Source organism: Ctenocephalides felis, unplaced genomic scaffold (genome assembly GCF_003426905.1).
Source record: "Ctenocephalides felis isolate EL2017-DRISC unplaced genomic scaffold, ASM342690v1 CF-g0.4_SCAFFOLD_03570, whole genome shotgun sequence".
In the NCBI taxonomy this organism is placed as follows: domain Eukaryota; kingdom Metazoa; phylum Arthropoda; class Insecta; order Siphonaptera; family Pulicidae; genus Ctenocephalides; species Ctenocephalides felis.
Window position 1 is genome coordinate 7845027 of NW_020539724.1, and position 26734 is coordinate 7871760.

The following is a 26734-nucleotide window of genomic DNA, read 5'->3' on the forward strand; positions in this document are numbered from 1 at the left end:
TCAGGAGAGCAGAAAATCGACTTTTTGTAAATTTTACGGTTTTTCTATGGGAATTTTTGGGGAGATTTTGTGCTGACCTTGTCGTGGTCAAGGTCAAGGTCAAGGTTACCTTGAAAACGCAAAAATTTTTCAAAGGCGTTTTCAAGGTAACCTTGACCTTGACCACGACAAGGTCAGCACAAAATCTCCCAAAAATTCCCATAGAAAAACCGTAAAATTTACAAAAGTCGATTTTCTGCTCTCCTGAGCAAAAAACGGACAAATTTTCCCCCCTGTAAACCCCCTCGAAATTCGCAAGGACCAGCAGAATCGAATGAGCCCACTTTCAACCCCTAGGTGAAAATTTGATTTTTTTTATATCATCCCCCTGTGACCTTGACTTGAATCATGATGGTCAGTCGTCGAAGAATGTCCTTCCAGTATTAGCAGGCGGAAACTCTTCGTCGCCGTGGCCGAGACGGTTGGAGCGCTAAACTAGACTCTAATCAGAAGGAGGCTGGTTCGAATCGAAGGGTGCATATGGGGTTTTTTAACAAGTAAATGGCGAGGGAGGTATGTGAAGATATTGTTCACACATGTACCAAATCAATCAATTGTACACCAAATGAAGGAGGTCGTTAAATGGCTTCGGTTGCAATGGCAATCGTTCCTGTTTTGGGTTTCAAGTTCTAATCCAGAAGCAAATTTATTGAGAAATTCAAATGAACATACAAACTTCTTCAAGTTTGACTTATTAAAATAAATAATTAAAAATCCATGTTATTTATGGTAAAATTGGTGTAATAAATAAGTTGAAAAGCCATTTCAGATTTTTTAGCATAATTCGTAACTATTATTTATATATTATGAGTAGTATGTGCATATAGCACACGCTTTGAAATACTGCTTTTGTAATACTTCTGTCAGGTCTATCAGACCTCATTAGTCGTATCTTTTCTTGGTGTAGTGGTCGTCGTCACATCACTGGTCGCCACATCTTGATTCTTGGGATTGCTGACTATCGGAAGTAGAAGGAAGGTAAGTTATAGTAATCATTATTATATTGTCTAGGATAGTAATTGTCAAAAGCATGATTTTTATTGTGTACTGTAATTTTTTAAAAAAAAATCTGTATACCCTCCCCAATTATAATAATGTACTTGAAATCGCTATATATATCGCTTTATTACGCTATTAGATATATAATTATGGTCTCGGTTTTGAAGAAATATCAATATATACATTTATATATCCAATTTCCATACAAACTAAAGGCAGCTAGGCCATTTATAAGCATGTGTAAATCCATATATAAATCCGTGGATAGTAGTCCATGGTTTCAACAGTATACATATGAATACCTGTATATAAAATTCCTATAAGATTCCCATAGCACATGAGTACTAAATTTGATTGAAAGTCCTTGCGCTTATATAACCTGAAATACTCCATATATACGCATATATATTATAATTGTAATTTATTTATATGCAATGCACATAAAGTTTATAATGAAAGAATGAATCAATTTATTTATACTTTTATTTATATAATTATAAATTTATTTAAATAAAATATAAAATATTGAATGAGAATAAATAGCCAAATCGAGTTTAACATATATAAATTATAAAAAAATTAAAATATTTAAAAAATGTCATTTTCGGTACAAAAAAACAGTTCTTATTTCAAAAAATTATCATAAATCTAATTTTTTCTAAGTTTTTTTGAAAAATATTTTTTTTAAGAATTCATTTTTCGGCACCAGAAGTTTCAGCAATTTTGAAGCACGATGTCATGCAGCATCTGTAAATAAGATCATATATCATAAGTAGGCAGTATTAATATTTGGAATTAATTTGGACAATGGCAGTATGATGTAACAGATTAATTATTGAAAATAAATAAACAATTATTACTGACATACGAATTTCAAATCACAGTAGAAACTCGTTTATCCGGCCGGAATTCATGCAAACCAAATTAAATTTATTACGTACTTATTTCACGGTTAAAAAATGCAAATTACCAAACAGATATTGTAAACAAATTATTCGTGCATAGGTATTTAAATATTTTATTTCATGATTAATGCTTAATTTAATTGTAGGAAAATATGTATGTAATACATACATGTGTTAATTTCTTAATAAACATAGATTTTTGTTGATATCTATCCATGAACTTGATATCGAATTTCCCGTAGGTAAGCGGTTAAGAGCGATGAGATTTGATTCGAAGGTCCTGGGTTCGATACCCACTTCGAGCAGCATGTTGTGGCAACGATTTTTACTTGGAAATATAGATAGCAGCATGTTATCAAGTGGAAATGACCCACACCCGACGTTGCTGCACCAATAAAAATATTAAACAAATTGTAACACTAATATGTAGTACAAAGATGTGACAGCTATTTGGGTTGCCATCTGTCAAACAGACTAGTATTAAGTCAAAATCGGCACAACAGCTTATAGGAATATTAGGTTCTCATTGCTGTTCAAAAATAATTAAAAAAAAACAGCCGGTACAGTAGTAGATTGTTTTGAAATCGGTGCCGTCCCGTAAGGGTTAAGTCGAAAATTAATACAACAGCTTATAGAACTATTAGATTCTGATTGCTGTTAAGAGCGACGGGACTTGTTTCAGAGGTCCCTGGTTCGATACCCACTTCGAGCAGCCTGTTGTCAGACAGCATTGACAATGATTTTCACTTGGAAATATAGATAGTAATATATTTCCAAGAGAAAATAGCACTCACCTCACCCGGCATTGCTGCATCATTAAAAATATTCGCCCTATTACAGAAATTGTAATAATAATATATCATACAGAGATGTGACAACTGATTGGGTTGCCATCTGTCAAACAGACTAGTATTAAGTCTAAATCGGCACAACAGCTTATAGGTGTATTAGGTTCTGATTGCTGTTCAAAAATAATTAAAAAAAAACAGCCGGTACAGTAGACTGTTTTGAAATCGGTACCGTCCCGTAAAAAGATGTAATGATAATGAAGTAATCGATGAACAATTATTATTGTCATAACAATTTCAAATTATCGATATTTAAAATACAATTCTTTGCCATTGATAAGATAGTCAACTAGAAGGGGATAACGGCGCCCTTGTCGCACGGCCTCACTCATTATAGAACTATTAGATTCTGATTGCTGTTCAGAAATAACAAAAAAAAAGATGTAATGAAAATGAAGTAATCAATGAACAATTATTATTGTCATACCAATTTCAAATTATCGATATTTAAAATACAATTCTTTGCCATTGATAAAATAGTCAACTAGAAGGGGATAACGGCGCCCTTGTCGCACGGCCTCACTCATTATAGAACTATTAGATTCTGATTGCTGTTCAGAAATAACAAAAAAAAAGATGTAATGATAATGAAGTAATCGATGAACAATTATTATTGTCATACCAATTTCAAATTATCGATATTTAAAATACAATTCTTTGCCATTGATAAAATAGTCAACTAGAAGGGGATAACGGCGCCCTTGTCGCACGGCCTCACTCATTATAGAACTATTAGATTCTGATTGCTGTTCAGAAATAACAAAAAAAAAAGATGTAATGATAATGAAGTAATCGATGAACAATTATTATTGTCATACCAATTTCAAATTATCAATATTTAAAATACAATTCTTTGCCATTGATAAGATAGTCAACTGGAAGGGGATGATGGCGCCCTTGTCGCACGGCCCTACTCCGTCCTGCCGCAGGAGTGAGGCCGAAATCAGTCTAGCCCTTCGCTTCGTTGTGAGCGGTCGCCGGTCGGGAGCCTATAGGTGAGCACGTGTTTCGTTAAAAATAAAATATATTAAAAAAGTTAAATATATTATATGAGTTCTATATATCGATTTGATTAACTATGATTCTGTTGTGATGTGCTAGTAACAATAATTATTTATCAAAGTGTGAACAATTAAAATTTGTGCATAATAGTGATTTTTTGATCAGTGATTTTTCGGAACGATTGTGATGTTAAGTGGTTCTGTTTGTTCGGATCAAATTGAGATTTAATTGTTCTTCCAGTTTAAAGGTAGGATTTAGATTTTTTTGTAATTGATTTGTTTTTTTTTAATGATATATATTGAGAATATAATATTATAATCGACTAATTTTTATTTATGAGCTAGATGTGGTTATTTTACAAATACTTATAAATAACTAGGAATGTCGATTAACCATGTGCTTAACAAGTAATTTTCTACTCATCTTTCGCCATTGCATACATTGTGATATCATCAAAGGCTATTTAAGAAAATATGAAACTTTGGTTTAGTAACAAATAGTCCTTTTATTTTTTCAAAATTTCCATAACAAAAGTACCTAATAAAAGTACTGAAGTCTGCATGGACGCTTCGGAGGCGTGCAGATACCGTTAAATAATTGTTTTATTTTTAGAAAATTGCACAACGCAATTAAATGCGAAGAAATTCATGCAAATATCATATTTTGATCAATGAATGCTATAGCATCTACGTCAAGTATTACGTTTCTTACGGAAAAAATAAGATAATGCAAAATTACTATAGATGTAATAGGTTTAATAATTACAAAAACGTAAGGTTATATAAAATTAAATTCAAAATAATTGAGTTTAAGATTTGGATGGTGTAGCATTCATATAATTCTGCATCTCAATGAACATGAACGCATTGTATATTATTTTTTATTATATAATTAAGTAGAAATTTATTCAACGCAATTATCATGTTTTAATCATTAAATGCTATAGCATCCACGTCAAATGTTACATTTTACAAAATGTGTTTACCCAAGCTAGAAAAAAGATAAGATATTGCAAAAATACTATGAGTATAATAGGTTTAATAATTACAAAATCTTAAGGTTATATAAAATTAAATTTGAATTAATTGACTTTAAAATTTAAATGCTATAGCATTCATATCATTCTGCATCACAATGCAAATGAACGCATTGTATATTATATTATTTTTGATTAAATAATTGATTTGAATAAAATGAATCTCAGTATAAATTTTACATGAATTCTAAAATGCAGTTATTGATAAAGTAGTTATGTAATTTATTGAAAAAGTCGAGTAATATCATTGATGGCAATAGTTATAATTTTATATTTATAAAAGTATAAACCATAAAATTATGAAATACAAAATAAAAATTAAATTTGAATAAGAAAAAGTATTATATAAAAAGTATTATAAATAAGTAATAAATAAATCAAATAATTATTTTGATTTAATTACTTTTATCTATAAAATATTTGTATTAAAAAAGTACAAATAGATTATTTACCAAAATGCAAGAATTACTAACTTCTTGCTAGTATTATATAAAATTATAATTAATTAATAATCAAAATAAATATTTAATTATTTATTAATTATTTATAATTTAATATAATAATAGCTTGAAGTTGGAAGTTCATGCATTTTAGTAGAAGAATCTGTTAAAAGTATTTTTAATACAAAGATTTTATAGATAAAAGTAATTGAATCAGAATAATTATTCATTACTTATTTATAATTGAATATAATATTAGCTAGAAGTTCGAAATTCATGCTTTTTAGTAAAAAAAATCTATCAATAGTATTTTTAATACAAATATTTTATAGATACAATGATTGAATCAAAATAATTATTTATTATTTATAATATTATTTAATATTTTTCCTTATTTCAATTTTAATTTTTATTTCGTATTTTATAATTTTAAAATTTATACTTTTATAAATTTAAAATACTTAAATTAAAGATAATTGTTCAAAAGTATTTTCATAATTCAATAAACTATTGCCATCAATGATATTACTTGACTTTTTCTATAAATTACATAACTACTTTATAAAGAACTGAATTTTGGAATTCATGTAAAATTTATACTGAGATTCATATCACAATACTTAATTATATAATCAAAAATAATATACAATGCATTCAATTTCATTGTGATGCAAAATGATATGAATGCTTTACCATTCAATTTTCAATTATTATGATATGAATGGTATACCAAGTCAATTATTTTGAATTTTTATATAATCTTAAGTTTTTTGCAATTATTAAACCTATATTTTTGCATTATCTTATATTTTCGCTAGCTTGGGTAAGCACATTTCGCAAAATAGAAGCGTTATACTTGACGTGGATGCTATAGCATTCATCGTATATAACGAATAAAATACGATAACCTGGCTATTCTTACACATCAAGTTTTGGATATCACAAGCAATTTAAAAATTTAGCATCTCTAAATTTTTGTACCTTTTTTATGGAACTTTTTTGGATATATATATCATGGTCTTATAGATCTTACTGAAATATTACTACAAGTAGTTAAATTTTAAAAAATTATCAGTTTGAGAGAATCAGTAGTTTTTTGGCGTTTGTTTAAATTAAAATTAGACGATTTACTTGGTATAACGATGGAGTAATTGGTCCTAATTAACATACTAAACCATTAAAGTCCTACGGAAACTGGTTCAATTATAAAAATTATTGATTTGTGACAATTTGCTTTTAGAAAATACTCCGAGTTAACGTGTTCGTTAGTTTTCAAATATGTGTAATAAATCCACTCGGAATACTTTTAATCACTCATAAATTAATTTTTTTATTGATTAAGTCGATTATATACACATATTGGTAAGTTCATGTAACTTGCCTCAGGGCAAAATACCAATACCAACTAGTATTTTTTTTTTTTACTTTGAATACGATTACATTAGTCATATACACTTTATCGATCAATTATACAATTTTATGTTATTGGATTGGATATAAGTGTGAATCGCATCTTTTTTGTACCTTGACAAAACTTTTACTGCCTGCAAACGTATTAAATACAATCCATCGAATTATTTTTTGTTACAATAATTATAAATAATAATCGTTCAAATATTATTAATTTGTAAATAACAATCGTTCCCAAATTAGCACTTGTAAATAATTTCTTTTACAATGACTTGCAAGAATTCGGTCAGTCATCCTCCTCGGCTAAATCTAAAAAATGTACTAAACGAAATACAAATTCTTTACAAACAATTTAATGTTTTCGAGAGGCGTTTTCAAAAAGTTTTCGACTGAAATGAGAAAGTTGCGAATTAATTCGTTGCTTTGGTGCGTTTCCTATGTAACAAAGTTTTTGCGTTGGAGCTAAGAAATTCCTTCATAGAACAAGTTATAAGCAAACATTTCCTTCCGACAGTTGGTTTATGCTATTTCATTGTACCTATCTACTTTGGCATCCTTACTATTTTCAACTACATATATGAATACTGGAACCAAGTCCTCATAATATATACATACTGTAACATGAGAAACTAAAAACATATGTTATATACCTACTAGGGCCACAAGTAGGAATAATCAAAACTGCATTAGATGTAATATTTTTTCTAAGTTTTGTACTCGATTTCATACATTTTTTCATTTTTTACTTCCCATAGTACAATTTATAGTGCCTCTTTATTAATTTATAATTTCACTATAGGACACCAGCAAATTTTTTGGTAGTACTTATTAGTGTCTAAATTTGAACCCATATTGATTAGGCGTCCGAGTATTATATGGTAAGTTATAGTAATCGCAAAAGAATCAAAAATGCAAATTTTGATATATCTTTACGTTTCAAAAATTTGTATCCGCCACACACACATACACACACACGCACACATACACACATAGATACATTTTTTCTAAGGTATGCCAAAATGTTCAAAAACCTCTGAAACGAAAAGATGTATAAAAAAATTAACTTTCGATTTTTTTGCGATTACTATTCTCACCGGACAATTAATTATTACATATCTATACGTTTCAATACCTTCTGAACATTTTGGATACCTTAGAAAAAAATGGATGTGCCAATGTGATGACCGAAAAATTGTGACGATTTTACCAAAGCTCTAGGTTGCACCTAAATGTTCATTAAACATTAAACATTTTTTTTTATAATTGTTAGAATTAATACTATCACCCCGTTTTGGCTTGAGGTTGAGTTCCGGGACACCCTGTATATATATATATATTACATTATATTTTTTCGTACATTATTTAAAACAATATTAAACCCGAAACTTACGTTAACCTTAATAAATGTAACAATTCTTTAAATTTATTATCCTATTTCCTACCTTGCAAGGATTTTAACAGAAAATTACCTCTCGGCCAGAGCTACCGTTGGTTATAATAAAGTAAAGAAAAAAAAGGGAAAAATTAATAACCACGTCATTAAATACTTATTGTTAAGAAAACTCATAACTTCCACAAGCGCACGAGCGATTTTCATGTTTCCGAGCAGTTATGGGCAACAACAAGAAAACAAAAACAGGCCCCATGTAATTGTTTCACATTGTAACGATTATTAATAAACGTATGTTCGGACACTAGTTGGAAACGTGATGAAAAATCCATATTTTGAACGAAAATACACATTTCCTCATTGTATATATATAAACGCCCTAAACTGCCCTAAAGCAAATCTGTTAGCTGTTTGAAACCCTAACTCAGATCGAGGAATTTTCCATCGAAAGTCAAAAAAGAAAACTGCATTAGACATTTTGTTAAATATCATCGAAATTTGATATTTAACAAACCATTCTTTTTGTAATCGATTCAAGTACATTTGTCAAGTAATTACGATAAAAAAAATAGTAAGTGGTGTTTTGAAAGTTACATGAACTTCCCAACATTTGTAAATAATGGACTTAATAAGTTTTTGGTTTCTCTTTGTGCAATTATTATTTTTGAGTTTCTGAAAATTGAAAAATAAACTAGTGCGTGGTATCGCGCCTTAAGACAAATTGTTGAAACTTTTCGTACTAAAAATTAAAAATTTTAAAAGAGCCTTCAAATTGGTACAGAATCCATAGAAATGTGAACAAAATATATACCTTTAATACTATTTAAAAGCTTTAAAATTCTTCAAAAATATTATTAAAATTATTATTATTAAAATCAATTAAAATCTTTGAAATAATATCATTCATAAGGCTCATACCTACATATTTGTAGGTATGTTAAATGGTAACCTATGTTAAAAAAAATCTGATTTTAGCAACAATAAAACAGCTTATAAACTTTAGTAATTGACTATGCCTGAGTACCTACTTTATTTTTGGTAGAAATTAAATAATTATGTTTAATATTACTTCTAATAGTTATTGCTTGTTTATTATGCACAAGTATATATAACTAATGACTAATGTGTTTTCATATGTACAACACCTATCATTTCTATTAATATTTTTCATTAAGCACACGAAAATCACATTTATTTCATTCTGTTATGTATTTTCTTAAGTATCTCGAAGTTATTACATACACTTTTTTCCACAGTCAAAATGATACCTACATTTAGGCGAAACACTGTGTCGTTTATTTAATAGCCGAAAATTCTATGTAATAACCACATGAGGGTTAGACAGGGTACCCACGTTTTCTTTCCTCGTGGAAAAATTGCACGAATTTTCCTCGTATTATTTTTATGCGAATAAGTGTATTATTTTTTTAAAGAGCCACTTTGGGGTGGATTTTTTTATTGCTTGCCATTGTGGAAAATCAGAACGAGTAAGAAAACATTTTGTTGCAAACACTCCGTTGTTTGAGTACATTGATAAAAGGGAAAAGGAATCTATAATTTTTTTAGGAAGCTCCCAAAATATAGGTTTAATTTTCTGAGAAAAACAATTTGCCCCAGAAATTCTATTTTCTCGACGTTTAAAGTCATTTTCAATCGTTCGACATCAACATTATAAAAATGTTAATATATAAACTATATACTACGTTGCAATGTTATACTACGTTGATATAGTAGGGCTGATTATCAATTTATTAAATTTCGATCAATAAATGGCGATAAATTATATAAAACTATAAATCATTTTGAATATTTGTGCTAACGAGCTTTTCAATCATGTGTTCTACTGCAACACAGCTTCAATAATAATTCTAAATAGTTCCATGAATGTTTCAAATCGAATTTAATAGCACAGACGTATGAATATTGATTAATAATGTCTATTGATGGAAAATGGGTTTTAATATTAGATTTTGCATTCTATGAATAAATTATTTTCCAATTTAACTATTGATGCACCGGCGAAAAATTCTTAGGTAAAGTCGATTTGCATTCGATGCATAAAATTTAGTTTTGTCAATGCGATAGTAATTAATTAATTTTTAATTTCCCAGAGGAAGTCTGCAGAAAATGCAAGATTTGCTAATTTTATGCTTTCTTGATTTCAAGTCATTTCGAATCGATTGACACAAATGTGAATATATATTTTTCAAACATATTTTTTGGTTAGAAAATTATTTTTTTTGCAATTTTTTAAATGTGTTGATCATAACTTTCATAAAAAAATCTCACGTAAATTGAAAATTTTAGGTGCAACCTAAAGCTTTGGTGAAAATGTGATCATTTTTCTATTGGTTCTATTATTTTGTTTATTTAGGCTTTGGATCGGTAATCGTTTATAGAATTTCTAGAACCACAGTCAAAAATAATGAACAATTGTCCCATGTTTTCAAAAATTAAATCTTTTTGTTGAACTAAGAATTTAAAATTTTCAAAATTGGTCAACTTTGAGAGTCGTAGTGTTATTCTATAATTGTTTTCTATTTTTATAATTATTTCCTAAAAAGTTTTACTATCGACACTATCGAATTTTTGTCCAAACCTCGTGTCGTTGTTTCGCGTAAGGAAAATCCAGTTTCAGTGACTAATAGTCGGTTTTGTTTTTCACTTGGAAAAGTTACTTCCGTAACAGTCTGTCTTTGGCAGTAAGAATAATGTAGGAAATAGACTTTTTACCATATAGGAGAACGCGAACGAATTCCCTCCTATCTCTTCTGACCACGAACATCATTTGGAGAAAGAAAAAATGAGGCTTGATAGAAGGGATGATGTACCAATTATAGTAGAAAAAATAGATTCAATATGGAATAATAAATCACTGTGGACACTATAAAGTGATATTAGGCTTTTGGGGCATTGGTACTAAGTAATCATCGACTATAAAAAACATATCTAATATAATCACATTAGGTCAACAACTGGGTTGTCTCCTAGGTTATATATTTTACATCACCGCGATTCATAGAACACCTACTCATAGATTCACCTGTTTTTGAAGTTAGTTTACCAGTAAGTCTGTACGGACATCCTTTCGTTTTATTATATTGGCCATGAAGGTGACAAACTTGAGGGCATTAAGATTTACACGGAATGGTTGCTACCTCTGGTAGATGGGGTATCGGAGTGTTTTAATTTGAACTAGTTGTTCATTTCTAAAAGTAAAATCCATTCAACAACATGTAAATAACTAATAAAAATAAATATATCTTCTTTCATTATAACTTAGTAACAAATCAGTGATAGTAATTAGAACTGCAACAAATACATAATATACAGACAAATCAGTGTTTAATACAGTCCACAGCTACACGGGTTAAATTATAACCCAACAACCTGAATTATCGAAGGAGAGTTTTATTAAATTCTATAACTACGTAACAAAAATACAAAGTCCGAAATAAATTTTAGGTCCCTATATCTATTAAATGGGTGATTTGATATCGAATAAGGTGCGTTTGATGTCGATTCCTGGTGCGACATAACACACGAGATATTACCTTGATAGTTTGATGCAATATAGCTAACCGTCATGTCAGAAGATCCTCGAACAATTACCAAGGGAATACCGGCAGTATATGCTAATGCAACCCTAATATACTCTTGATACAGAACTTGGATAACATTTGACGAAGATTTGCTTAGATTTTAAACTAATTACCATATACTCATACTAAGTTTAGACACAACTAACTCATGTGTTTAACCTTGAACGTACACACCCTGGGCCAGTACTGGGACAAACATGAGGTCCAGCAGACCCCAGCGGTAGTGGGCAGATTAAAAAAATACAAAATAAAACTTAACTTTATAATACGGCAGCATTAATTTTTAAACGTAAATCTGAAATGTCTCGAAAACAAGAGACTTTGTGAAAAATGGTCAATAAAGGTAGCGTTGGGGTCCAGTTGACCTCAGGTGTACGAGATTTCGGATTCGTAGTATTTAATACGTAGTACTGAATGCTTTGTTAATGCGAATGCTAATTTTGATATAACCACATATATTACAATATTTAAATGTACATATATGATATAACTTGAACATTTGAGATGCTTTTGATGCATAAAATTTTGTAAATATTAGTTTTCTGAAAATTATACTACACTCAACATAAAAAAATATGTGCTATACCTAATAAAATAATTAATTCTGTCTAATTAAGTACTTAAGAGATGGAAATAATATAATAACAGAGAGAAATAGGCAGTAAGAGTGTCTGTTATTAAATTATGTTTAATATCAAAATTTTATCCATTCGTCGATGGTGCTTGGAAATATTTCTATCACCTAATTTTCGACAAAGCAAGGTTAATAAATTAAAAGGTAGTATACCAAAGGTGTCGATCATGTTGAAAGTATTGTATAAATATATATGTTTATATAAAATATTCAAAATTATAATAAACTCGGAGTTAATTAAGTCCGCATTGACGCATTTTTCTTATTAATTTTGCATCTCACAGACACAATATTAATAATTTTTTGATATTACACATTTCTATTCACAGCTCTTTATGTACTATGTAAACTTTCTTGTATATCTTGATAAATATTTGCTAGAAAAAGTACAAAGCTTTCATTTCAGAGTTTCCATAAGAAATTGTTCAAAGGCGTTGAATTTCTATATCATATCTGCTCCTAGAAAATTAGAAAAAATGTAGAAAATTTGCTGGGTTGTGTATCCTTGTGCTTCCATCCAATTAATATTATGTTATTTCGAAAAAATCGAGAAAAATTGAAATACAATTAATATTTTTTTATTTTTTTTTATTATTGCAAAAATCTCTGTAATTTGCGCAATTGCTTGAAAAATGTAGCTTCTAGAAAATTAGGAAAATAGTACGAAATTTTCTGCGTTGTGTATGCCATGTGGTTCCATCCAATGAATATTATGTTATTTCGAGAAAAATCAAATACATTTCATATATTTTTTTAATTTTTGTAAATTTTTTTGTAATTGGCTTAATCTCAAGATGCGTAAAATGTAGCTTCTAGAAAATTAGTAAAAACGCAAGAAATTTTCTGAGTTGCGTATGCTATGTGGTTCCATCTAACTCTGCCATAATATTTCGGGAAAATCAAAAAAGAATTTTTTTTATTTGTAATTGGTGTAATCTCATGATGTCACCTTACAGGTATATATAATATATACTTGTGAACACAAAAATTTATATTTTATTACAATTTCTGCAACACGCTCTAGTTCTGCGTTTTGTATCCATTTGCCCAAAGGCGAGAATTTTTTTCCCCGCTGCATTATTTCCTCGAATTGTAATTTTCATTTTACACCCTGTTGTTTTACCTGGAAAATATGCTTTTCCTGCGTCCGTCGGTAACATTATCGGGCAATTCATCAGGTGCATGGTGGCCTCGAAGGAAAAATGCAGATAACACATCGACTGACGTTCACACAAACTGAAATCGCAAATGGTGCACGTGAGTGGCGTATCATTTCGAGTGTAACACGTTTAACGTATATAAAGTGTTACGATTCACCTACGGACGCTCTCTGCAACGGATCATTAATTTTATTTTGCCGTTAATCAAGCTGGACAATTCCATTTATTGTCGGGATGGAGATCTTTATAAACATTTCGAATGGATTCGGTTATATGGATTTCTAATTAAAAGCACATACACACAAATAGATCAGTTATTGGAATCAAAACTATCAATTTTAAAGAGCTTTATGATAGCTTATTTTTGCCGAATAGTTGGGGCTACCAACTATTAAGTAAGAGCCTCTGCTCTTGCAACTTCTAGACTTCAGAGTCAAAACCCGTTCTAAAATTTAGAACCAGACCTAAAATTCAGAACCAGATCTGAAATTTAGTACCTAATTTAAAATTTAAAACCAGGTCTTAAATTTAGAACTAGGTCTAAAGCTTGGAACTAGGTCTAAAGCTTGGAACTAGGTCTAAAGCTTGGTACTAGGTCTAAAGCTTGGTACTAGGTCTAAAGCTTGGTACTAGGTCTAAAGCTTGGTACTAGGTCTAAAGCTTGGTACTAGGTCTAAAGCTTGGTACTAGGTCTAAAGCTTGGTACTAGGTCTAAAGCTTGGTACTAGGTCTAAAACTCGGAACTAGGTCTAAAACTCGGAACTAGGTCTAAAACTCGGAACTAGGTCTAAAACTCGGAACTAGGTCTAAAACTCGGAACTAGGTCTAAAACTCGGAACTAGGTCTAAAACTCGGAACTAGGTCTAAAACTCGGAACTAGGTCTAAAACTCGGAACTAGGTCTAAAACTCGGAACTAGGTCTAAAACTCGGAACTAGGTCTAAAACTCGGAACTAGGTCTAAAACTCGGAACTAGGTCTAAAACTCGGAACTAGGTCTAAAACTCGGAACTAGGTCTAAAACTCGGAACTAGGTCTAAAACTCGGAACTAGGTCTAAAACTCGGAACTAGGTCTAAAACTCGGAACTAGGTCTAAAATTTAGAACTAGGTCTAAAATTTAGAACTAGGTCTAAAATTTAGAACTAGGTCTAAAATTTAGAACTAGGTCTAAAATTTAGAACTAGGTCTAAAATTTAGAACTAGGTCTAAAATTTAGAACTAGGTCTAAAATTTAGAACTAGGTCTAAAATTTAGAACTAGGTCTAAAATTTAGAACTAGGTCTAAAATTTAGAACTAGGTCTAAAATTTAGAACTAGGTCTAAAATTTAGAACTAGGTCTAAAATTTAGAACTAGGTCTAAAATTTAGAACTAGGTCTAAAATTTAGAACTAGGTCTAAAATTTAGAACTAGGTCTAAAATTTAGAACTAGGTCTAAAATTTAGAACTAGGTCTAAAATTTAGAACTAGGTCTAAAATTTAGAACTAGGTCTAAAATTTAGAACTAGGTCTAAAATTTAGAACTAGGTCTAACATTTAGAACTAGGTCTAAAATTTAGAACTAGGTCTAAAATTTAGAACTAGGTCTAAAATTTAGAACTAGGTCTAAAATTTAGAACTAGGTCTAAAATTTAGAACTAGGTCTAAAATTTAGAACTAGGTCTAAAATTTAGAACTAGGTCTAAAATTTAGAACTAGGTCTAAAATTTAGAACTAGGTCTAAAATTTAGAACTAGGTCTAAAATTTAGAACTAGGTCTAAAATTTAGAACTAGGTCTAAAATTCAGAACTAGGTCTAAAATTTAGAACTAGGTCTAAAATTTAGAACTAGGTCTAAAATTTAGAACTAGGTCTAAAATTTCTCTGAAATATTGAATTTAAAATATCTCAAATTTAGATTAAGATTGTTAGAACAAGCTCCAGAATTTAACACTAGGTCTAAAATTTAGAACAAGGACTAAAATTTAAAACTTTGTCTAAAATTTAGAACAAGGACTAAAATTTAAAACAAGGACTAAAATTTAAAACTTTGTCTAAAATTTAGAACAAGGACTAAAATTTAAAACTTTGTCTAAAATTTAGAACAAGGACTAAAATTTAAAACTTTGTCTAAAATTTAGAACAAGGACTAAAATTTTGAACTTTGTCTAAAATTCAAAACTTTGTCTCAAATTTAGAACAACATCTAAACATATCCAAAATTTAGAACAACATTTGAAAAGATCAAAAATTTGCAATTGACTGCAATAAATAATATGTTACTACTTTTAAACTACTACTGGTACTTCTATTAATATAAAATATATTAAATAGTTAGTAACTCGTAGAGAATTGATTATCTAGTTGAAAATATTTACTACAAAATGAAAATATCCATTTAACATATAATAAATTCCGCGAAATGAACAACATATAAATTTTTATGCGTATCCCGTAGGTCATATATCTCAACAACTACAAAATCCATTATTCCTACATTTGAATAATATGTTTAAATGTTACAGCTCTATATAGATACCTGGGAATTTTTATCAAACCGGCCATATATCAGTATAAAATGAAATAAAATGGCATGGCGAACAATTTGAAAGCTGGCAAACGATAACATTCAGTACAAGTCCCAAGAGGGGTATAAATAACCCATTTTACATGTTTTAGATAATACAATGATATATTCCGGCGTTACCTTTTCGGAGGAAAAGCTCGGAGGAGAGTGCTCCTCTGAATGCCAATTGCCAGGAGCAATTAGAGGATTATGACGAATTATTATATTTAACGAAATTTTAACGTTTACCGCAGTTTTACGGTTTGTTAGGGATCAGGATAATTATACTTATTGCTGATAATTAACTTCTGATATATATATATATATATATATATAATTTACATTTGTATATAACTTATGTATGTATGTTATAAAAATATTATGTATAAATTCTGTATCGGCATGTTGTGGGAATATTTTATTGCTCGTTTCAGATATCGCAAAAACGTTTTGCTAAAAGTTTCTTCGGGTGCGACTGTTTAGTCAAAAAGCACGATCTCTGCCCTCTTATCTTCTTGATTTACGATTCGGAATAAAACGATTCCAACGATTTCGGTTGCAAATTAAAAATCGCTACTAAAATCAGGACATCTGGCTGTCAATGTTATATATAAAGGACAATATTTATGTATAATCACCCATTTTTAAAATAAAACTTTGATAGCATCATAATTTGTTACTAGAAATAAAAAAAGCTCTATCGTTATTCAACATTTAATATCCTATTTAAAAAATGCTTTTATTACCTTTATAACCAAAGCGATATATCACATTTAAAGTAGAATGTAATAAAAACACTAACGAAACCTAATTTAACCTAATTTGGATTTCCATTTCTAACTATTCACGCAAATAGCTCCGTTATACTATAATTAAGAGTTTTACATGTTTATGGTTTGTATAGGTTTTATAGTCTTTTTTAAAGGATAATGAAATCCACGCAGTTTTGTGAAAAAAACTAAGAATAATCATCGAAATAAATCCGATTACGAGCGGAAAAGAAAAACCGTAAAGGGAATTATAAATCAGCTATGCCTTATTAATATTTATGTTTCTTATTCCGTGTACTTTAAGTGCTCTTAATATACTTACACGAGATTTGTGTCGACACAGAATTTATTATTTTATTTGAACCAAGTATTAAATACAGTTTTTGTGAATATTTTGTTTACCGTTAATTACTAGACAAAATTAATCTGTAGAGCATGAGACGAATTCGTTCATATTGTGCTTTATCGATAGATTCTATTCAAAGAATTTTTTTAGTGAAAAACATTATATATATATATATATATATATATATATATATATGTTTCTTTTATTCCCAAAACATTAATTAACTTGTGAAAAACATTAAAAACTATTGGTATTGGTATTTTGACTTGAGGCAAGTTACATGAACTTCCCGAAATGTGTGAATGATCGACTTAATCAATAAACAATAAATTAATTTATGAGTAATTAAAAGTATTCTAATTGGATTTATTACACATAATTGAAAATGAACGAACACGTTACCTCGGAATTTTGTCTAAAAGCAAATTTTCAAAAATCAACAGTTTTTATAATTGAACCAATTTCTGTAGGACTTTAATGATTTAGTATGTTCATTAAAACCAAGTACTCTATCATTATACCAAGTAAATCGTCTAATTTTAATTTTAACAAACGTCAAAAAAATTACTCATTTTCTCAAACTTTGATGAATTTTTAAAATTAAACTACTTGTCGTAAGGCTGTAATATTGCAGTAAGTTCTGTAAGATATTCCATTCCAAAAAAGTCGTCTTAATTTTTTTTAACAGTTAATTACAAAAAAACGGCTCTGTAGATTTTTACCTAAAACTAATAAGTATCATTCCCAACTAATATCTGTCGAACAGTTTTTGATTTTTTAAAATCGGTTCGGTAGCTTGAGGTTAAATGTGGACGAAAAGTTTAAAACTTTTTTCAAATTACAAAGAAATGGCTCGGTAAATCGTCTCACAAAACTGACAAACGATAGCCCTCATTGAGATATATCAAATGGCTTCTAAATTTCTGAAATCGATTCAGACATTTTTGAGAAAACGTCGATCAAAGGTCTAATTTTGACAAATGCCAGAAAAACGATTCTAATTTTTGCAAACTTTGAAGAATTTTCAAAATTAAACGATTTGTCGTAGGGCCGTAATATTTTAGTATGATCTACAAGACTATGGTATCTACCGTCAAAAAATTCGTAAAGATCGTCGAAAATTTTTTTTAACACTTTATTGCAAGAAAACGGCCCGGCCGATCTCTACCAGAAACTCATCAGCACGATTCTGAACCAATATCTTTCAAACGTTTTTCGAATTTTCAAAATCGATTCAAAATTGCGGGCTAAAACGTAGACGAAAAATTTTTCACTTTTATGCGATTTTTAAAGAAACGGCTTGGCCGATCCTCGCACAAAACTGACAAACAATAGTCCTCATCGAGATACATCGAATGGCTTTTAAAATTTTCAGCGGTTTTCGAGAAAACGTCGATTTACGGCGAAAAATCTGTTCACACACACGCATACACACACACACATACTCTTTCCAAATTTGGTCTCATTCGATTCAGAATGGCTTGAAACGTCGAGAAAACATAAAATTAGCGAATCGGATTTTTTTGATGAAAACATAAACTTCTCCTTCGGGAAGTTAATTAGTCTGTAAAGCATAGGATGAATTCGTTCATATTGTGCTTTATCGATAAATTCCATTCAAAGAATTCAACAAACATTTTTTCAACTTGTCCGTAGTTTATACGATTGCGGCGTATTATTCCCACTATATTATTATTATTCCTAGAACATTAATTTATAGCTTGTGAAAAAAACAAATTGTTGCCCTTTGTTTTGCAACCCTGTCTTAAAACAATCTTTCGTTGTATTTTAAAACAATCCTTCACCGGATCAAATAGGTCCTTTTCACTTATAAAACTTGAAATAACATATTCTTACAAATTATGTTAAGTACTCGTAAACTAAACAACAATGTTCACTACCAAACCAAATTTTAGAGACCTCCAACTAATTCCTCGTCAGTTCATCATATGGTGTAAACTATCTCGAAGACAGTTTCCTCCCCCGTATCGGTTTCCTTTGCCGCGGGTGCCAAAACGCGTGTGTGCGGTGCGATTGTTTATGAACGCGGTCTGTTCCGTCTGTTCGGTCGGTTCCTTCGGTTCCGGCGTTTGAGCCGTGATTTGTGTCTCGTAACCTCGTACCCAATTTTCTAACAAGTCGCCGCGATATGCCTCGAGCATGTGACGCCACCAAAACACACTAACGAAACGTGCCGCCGCGTCAGGCCTAATTGTACCGCAGCGTTTCTGTTAACGTGATTTATAGCGATACTTGGCTTGCTTATTATGGCATGTCGGCTGGATTATCACATATTTTTTGTTTAAGATGCCCGTGAGAAGTTTAGTGTTTCTGAACATAGACAATCTAGATCTAGAGAATTTAACTAGCAGTAAGTGAAATTCTGTCTTAAGGCAATTAAGTCATCATGCCTTAAGGCAACGTCTAACGGATAAACATTAGTACGGAACGCATAGGAATGTAAACAAAATTCATACTTATTGTAAAAATTTCTATAAAATATCTGATAATTTGATGTGCATATGTCTAATGCTCATTTTTGACCGCCAGATGGCTCATTTTTTTTACTTTTTTCCCCATATCTCCAAAGTCGTTGGACCTGCCTTTCCAAAAATTTGAACAGTTCTTCATTTAGTCAATACAAATAAAATGTTTTTTAAATTATTTAAATCGGACCCTCCGTTCTCTTAAAAACTAAGTTACCGTTTTTGGCACATTTTGCCCCGTATCTTCGGAACGGCTAGACCTGCCTTCGCCAAAAACTAATCAGCACGTCTCCTCATCAATACGAATTGAATGTTTGTTGAATTATTCAAATCGGTTGATCCGTGTTCCCGAAATCGTCGACGAAAATTTGTATCCGCACACACATACATACACGCACACACACACACACACATACATCTATTTTTCTAAGGTATGCCAAAATGTTCAGACGGTTTTGAAACGTAAAGAACTATAAAAATTTTCATTTTTGATTTTTTTGCGATTACTATAACTTGCCCTACGGGAAGTTAATAAAATAGCTTGCTATAAGAGTTGCTATTATGTATAGAGTAGCACAAATGTCTAATTTTAAAAAATTATACTGTATAAACCAAATGATACACCACTATATGTGTATCAAGCAAACTATCAAACTATGTTCAGCAAAATTTCCGGTTAAAAATTTTGTGTGTTAAACATGTGTGTTTTGTTATTTTTCTAAAATTTATCTGTTTTTTCTTTTCTCCAAAAATAGGAGAGCCAGGGGGCATCAATGTATTATTTTTAATTTTGAAGGGATTTAACGAAATAATAGCTACATTATTCAACCAATGCAAAATATTGGGCACATTTTTTTACAAAGATAACACTCTATATAATCTTGATCTGGTATTTTGTCAGAAATCTTCAAAAGAATTGCTAGGGTCGCCCGTAGGTAAGCGGTTAAGAGCGACGGGACTTGTTTCCGAGGTCCCGGATTCGATACCCACTTCGAGCAGCCTGTTGTCAGGCAGCAGTGACAATGATTTTCACTTGGAAATATAGATAGCAATATGTTTCCAAGTGAAAATAGCCCTTTCCCGGCATTGCTGCACCAATAAAGTCAGCCCGACTATATTAGATTAATTCTAATAACAAAAATCATTAAATATGGATGGATTAACCATTGGGTTACCATCTAAAAATACGAAGTAAGGAGAAGTTTCAACCCGACAGCTCATAGAACGTAAGGTTCTGATTGCTGTTAAAAAATATAATAAAAATAAAAGAATAGCTGGAATAACTATTAATTTAAATTATTTTTTGTACAATATCCCTTTTAAATTACTTTCTCATTAAATATTTCTGTATTGCTTACATTTTTGCCAGGGTAAAGGTTCAGTAGTTCCTTTTTACCCCACCCACATACAAGCTTATAAAGAGGTTATATATAAACATATGTTGAATCTGACTTAAAAATAACAATAAATCTTATAAAACAATTGAATAACGCATACTTAAAAATTATATTAAGTACTCGTAAACTAAAAAACTGTACTCACTGCCAAAAAAATTACATCTAAATAAAATACTTTTGTTATAGCTTTTTAAACGTGATATTAAAAACCGGTCTGAAAACAGTTCATTTGCAGAAAATTCTGAAATTTGGTACACAGTTTTTAGTAAAAAATATTGGATTTCAATTTATAAATAACACATGAAAAAAAAAATTGTATTGGAAGAAAAGACTTTCTCTACACAATCTCTAAGAAGAGTTTTGGTCCTGGAAGCCACAAATAGAAATACAAAAAATTTAAGATTAATCAGGCTTTAAAAACGATTAGGCCTGGTTCAGTTGCAGAGGAAAGAATATTTTTTATTTTGGGGATTTTTTCGAAATTAGTTTAAGTGATCTTAGTTTACATATCGGTAAATAGAAAATAAAGAGACGTCCTGCGTTTATTGAAACTCTAGAGCTTTTTGAAAACTAGTTAAATTGCTAATATTTTTTCAAATTTGTGTGTCAAACAATTCAGAATGGCATGAAAAGTAGAGAAAACATATAATGGCAAATCGATTTTTTGGTCGAACTTTAAGTTAAACTTTGGGAAGTTAAACAAATGTAATTTATTCTCATGATTATACTATGCGAATTATTTGCTTTCAGAAAGAAAAATATTGAACAATGAATATTTGCATTTATTGTATGAGTGCAATTCACTGGTTTTAATCATAAATTAATTTTGTTTACAAATTACTCGTTTTATATATTTTTTATCATATCTCTAATGATCCTTTATCAAAAACATTTGTACCGATATAATAGCGCTCGTAATGAAGTCCACTTATTTACTTGACGTATCATTACCTGCGGCTACCAGCTGGTTTCCGGCATAATTTAATTAATTCATAGAATCAGTTTTCCTGATGGAAATGAATCCGCATCAAAGACTTTTGTTCAAATACAATTTCATTAAAATTATATGCATAGGTTCGGGAAATAACACGCGTACACAATAATTACCTTGGCGCAAATGTTTTCATCAGATAAAGCTCACTCGAAATAATAAATGGGGAAGTCGAACTTTGAGCTTTTGAAGCATATATGATCGTGTTGTTCTTAGAGAGCTTTATGATTTTACATATAAAGTTTGTTGATCAGATACTTATAATTGAATAAAGTTGGTGTAGAACAAATAACCCTGGGAGATTTAAGTTCGACATATGTCGTCGCATTGTAGAAAGTCTCCTTGTTTTTGTTTTTCACTTAAGGGAATTGTAGAAAGTAAGGAATTTGATAATTTTCTAATACACCTTGTAAGGACGATTCTTTGCCAACATCTTATCAGTACTATTTTAAGATCTTTCAAACGGTTTTTAATTTTTGAAAATCGGTTCAGGATGTTTTGCAAAAAATTGGCCCATTTTTTTGCAAAAGTAACCAATGCCAGTTCTTTATTGAATTGCTTTGAATGATTTTAAAATTTTCATAGTTGGTCTAGCCCTTTTCAAGAAAATATCGAATCACATACAAAAATACACCTTTTTCAATATTAGACTTAAATGATTCAGAATGACTTGAAACGTCGAGGGAACATGGAATTCAGAGATCGGATGTTCTAACAAAGACATTAACTTCAGGAAGTTAATAAACTTTTTTTGAACATATTGGAATATTTTGCATTTGTTTTGCATATTCTATAGCTATGTTTAATATAGATTCAGATATCAATAATGGTACATATTTAACCGATATATACTTTCTGATATAGGCTCAGAAAATTGATTATTATCAATAAAACAACCCTCATTTTGTGTTAAGAATTTTAAATAATACGCGATCATTTCATATTCCGTGTCAAGAGACTTCACTGTTGTGCAATGAAAATATTTATGGCTTGCTCTCATGTGAACTTATGTTTACTTAACATAAAATTATGGCTTTGTTTGAAATATAATACAATAACATCTAAAGTTGTACAAAATAAGTGTCAATGCCTTTTATGAAGGTACAGTTAATTAATTTTAGTACCAGATCAGTCTATTACCATGATGAAAACCACATCAATAGATTGTTGTCCATAGCTTTATTGCCAATATGCATGCAAATTTAAATTAATTTTGGCAGTGATCGTCTTTACAAGTGAAATGGGATTAAACTTGACATTAGTTCTTGTTACAAGATGTAGTTACATAGAGAATATATAGCAAATCAGATTGGAGGAAGTTGCATCTTATTTTAGACTATCAGTAGTACTGATATTACTCTTATTCTTATTATAGACTATCAGTAACTACTGCATATAGAGTATAGTAAATTGGAAGATGAAATGTTTGAATTCTTTAGGATTGAGTTTTTAGACAATTATACCAAGCACCCTTGCCTGATTGAGATATGAATAATATAAATGAAGTTATATCTAAAAAAAGACAATTAAGGTGTTAATGTGGTATAAATATGCAAATAATCATAATTATTTCTCATTTTCTATCTATAAAATGGTTGAATTAACTTTGGGATTGAATTCTTGGACAACAACTATGCCAGACATTCCTGCCTGATTGAGATATGAACAATATAAACAAAGTTACTTGTAAAGAGAGGACCATTTTGGTACTAGTTTGGAATGAATTGCAAATTATCATGATCATTGCTCAATTTGAAAATATCAGTACTTTCCTACTACTTCTAGAGTACAGTAAATTGGAAAAAAATGTTTCTAATAACTTTGGGATTGAATTTTTGGACAATTATACCAAGCACTCCTGCCTGACTGGAATATGAATAATACAAATGAAGTTATATCTAAGAGAAAAGGACAATTTAGGTGTTAGTGTGGTATAAATATGCAAATAATCATGGTTATTTCTTAATTTCTAGCTATGAATAGCTATGATTGCCTGATAAAAAAGCAGAAAAGTGACAACTGGTTCTAGAGGATCAAGATCCTTCTTGATCACCTTGTTCAAAAGGTACTGATACCAGATTTTTACTTGAAGTTATAGATATCAATTATGATATCAAGTGAAACTAGACTTTCAGGACAATGCTGCTAGATATATATTCCCATCACTATTAGATATACATCAGACATTCAATATAATTTCAGTCAGATAATGGTTAACAACTGGGTTGCTTTCTAGGTCCTGGAATGCATATTACAACAGCAAATGGAACACATACTTATGATTGCAGCCCAATTGTATATTGAGATTTTTCAATTTAAAATAGAGTATAGTAACAGTAAAAAATCCTACCTTGTGCATGTAATTTCCTTCCATATTTGTCCAGAATCCTCTTCCACGATATTCAGAATATACCAAGTTAATACAATTCTGGTGCACTATCGGTTTCTATTTATTATATTCGCTGTGCGATCGTTAATCTTCTTCACGATGGAGGTCGCCGTATTGAATTACCATTATCTGTAATGCGATATTATTAATCAATGTCATAATTTATTATACCGTGTTACGCGATATACAATCCCGTATACGAATCATCATATCGTATATATTTTGAATCACTGATACAAAAGTTATTACAGAAATTCTGTCGGTGATATAGAGCGCTAATTACGATCAGAAATGTCATCGACGGAAATGGAAATATAGTTATAGATTTGAAACATACTTACTTGGAATTGTAAAATATCACTTATACACATTATCAATCACCTTAATTTATTCACAATCTTTCTTATTTACAAATAATAAACTTAAATTTTTTTCCGACATTTTGTCAATGTTATTATGCCGCCATTGCGCTCGCTGAAACGTCACTCAGCGGCTCAACGCACTGACATGAAGTGCGTTATTTATGTACAAATATTACAGGGTGACTTATAATATATTGCTCAAAGAAAATTAGTTAAAGACACATGAATACAAATTTAATTAACATATTTATTATTTTAATTATAGACATACATAAATATTATTTTATTTTTTTTAATTATCGCCAACTTCTCAATAGTTCGTTGATTATGTCGCTAACTTCATACCATCTTCATACGTTTGACAAGTTGACAACTACGAAAATCAATTACTTGTTGTTCGTTAATGTTGAACGCGTCGGACGTGTCATAGTTTATTTTATAATATTGTTTATTTAAAAGAAATGGTGCAAAAAATTATCAACTTTTGTGGCAAACTTACGATAAGCTTTGTGTTCAGAAGTGTGATGTTTAATTTCTTTTCTCTACTTAAATTTTCTCAAACTGTCAGCTGATACATTTAGAAGATTTTTTTTTGTACAAAATGGCTTCCTTTTATTGATTGCAATTTATAAAGGATTGTTTAAAATATCTTCTCTATATGGAATATATAATTCTGATTATAATTACAAATCTTCTTGACATTTATAATTATGATTTTAGTTTTTTTAATTATCGGCAACTTCACAATCGTTCATAGTTCTTTCTTGTTGCGGCTTACTTCATGTTGGTATTTTCCCTGCCGACAAGTTGACAACCATGAATGTTCAGTTACTCGTTGGCGTTCGTTAATGTCGGACATGTTAAAGTTTGGTTTATAAAATTGTTTATTTTGAAAAAATAATGCAATGAGGTTGTATCAATTATTGTGCAAAACTTATTTTGAATCTTTGTGTTCAGAAATCTAGTGTTTAATTTGTTTTCTCTACTTAAACTTTCTCAAACAGTCAGCTGATATGTTTAGACGAATTCAAATCCAATATGGCTACCTTTTAATTGATTACAATTCATAAATAATTGTTCAATATGGCACTTCTAAGTTTTACTGCCAGCTTTAAAATACACTTACAGAAGTTCAACGATTTTTTATTATTCATGACTTCTGTTATTTTTGTAACCCAAATACTGACAATTGCTGACTGTCAAAACTTTTGATGTTTGTTGAAAAGAAATGTTGCAGATATTACTAGCTTTTGTGTTACTTATTAACTAATAAGCTTTGGGTTCAAAAGTGTAGTATTTTTACTCTTATTTTTTTTAATTACACAGCTGTCAACTAACGCTTTTTTATCCAATATGGCGCCAAATGATTGTTTACAAATTATGACAAACTGTTCTCTTATTGCCAGCTTTCAATTAAACCCATAGCAGTTTAACGCTTTTTCATTACCTTTAGTCATTTCATAACCAATTTTAGTGGCTATAAAAACCTTCGACTATTTTATTACCGATTTTGCACTCGAATTGTCCATCAATGCCCAGTTTGAAACTGCCAAAATATCTCACTAATTTCAATATTTGCACAGATTTACGTATTCGTATGTTCCAGCTCATTCAACAAATTGGTCCCAGCAGATCGTGTCACCATAAATCAAATCTAATGTGCAATATTTTACTTGCATACATGTGTAGAAACAGAAATGCACATACACAGGCCTGGAATAATGCACAAATTACTACAGAGATAGTGGAAATAGAACATAAATTATATTGCCAAGTACTCGCTGTTTGCTGAACTGAACTTCATCAGAAGAGCGTGTTTGTTGCTTTTAGAATAAATAAGCTTAGTATGTTTTGTTCGCTTCTGGAGGCGAAGTGTGTTGGGAAAAAAATTCACTCTACTTCAATAATACATTATCATCTCTAACAATAAGTATACAATGTGTTGTACTTCTGCATGCACTATGAAATAGTGATGCAAAACCAA

General features: G+C 30.1%; 1 long non-coding RNA gene across 1 annotated transcript; it reads left to right on the top strand.

Moving 5' to 3' along the window:
- Positions 1 to 937: 937 nt before the first annotated feature.
- Positions 938 to 26464, top strand: LOC113382869. Its single transcript, XR_003367698.1, has 3 exons — positions 938 to 1017; positions 3659 to 3786; positions 26357 to 26464. It is a non-coding gene; the product is annotated as an uncharacterized LOC113382869 (long non-coding RNA).
- Positions 26465 to 26734: the final 270 nt, after the last annotated feature.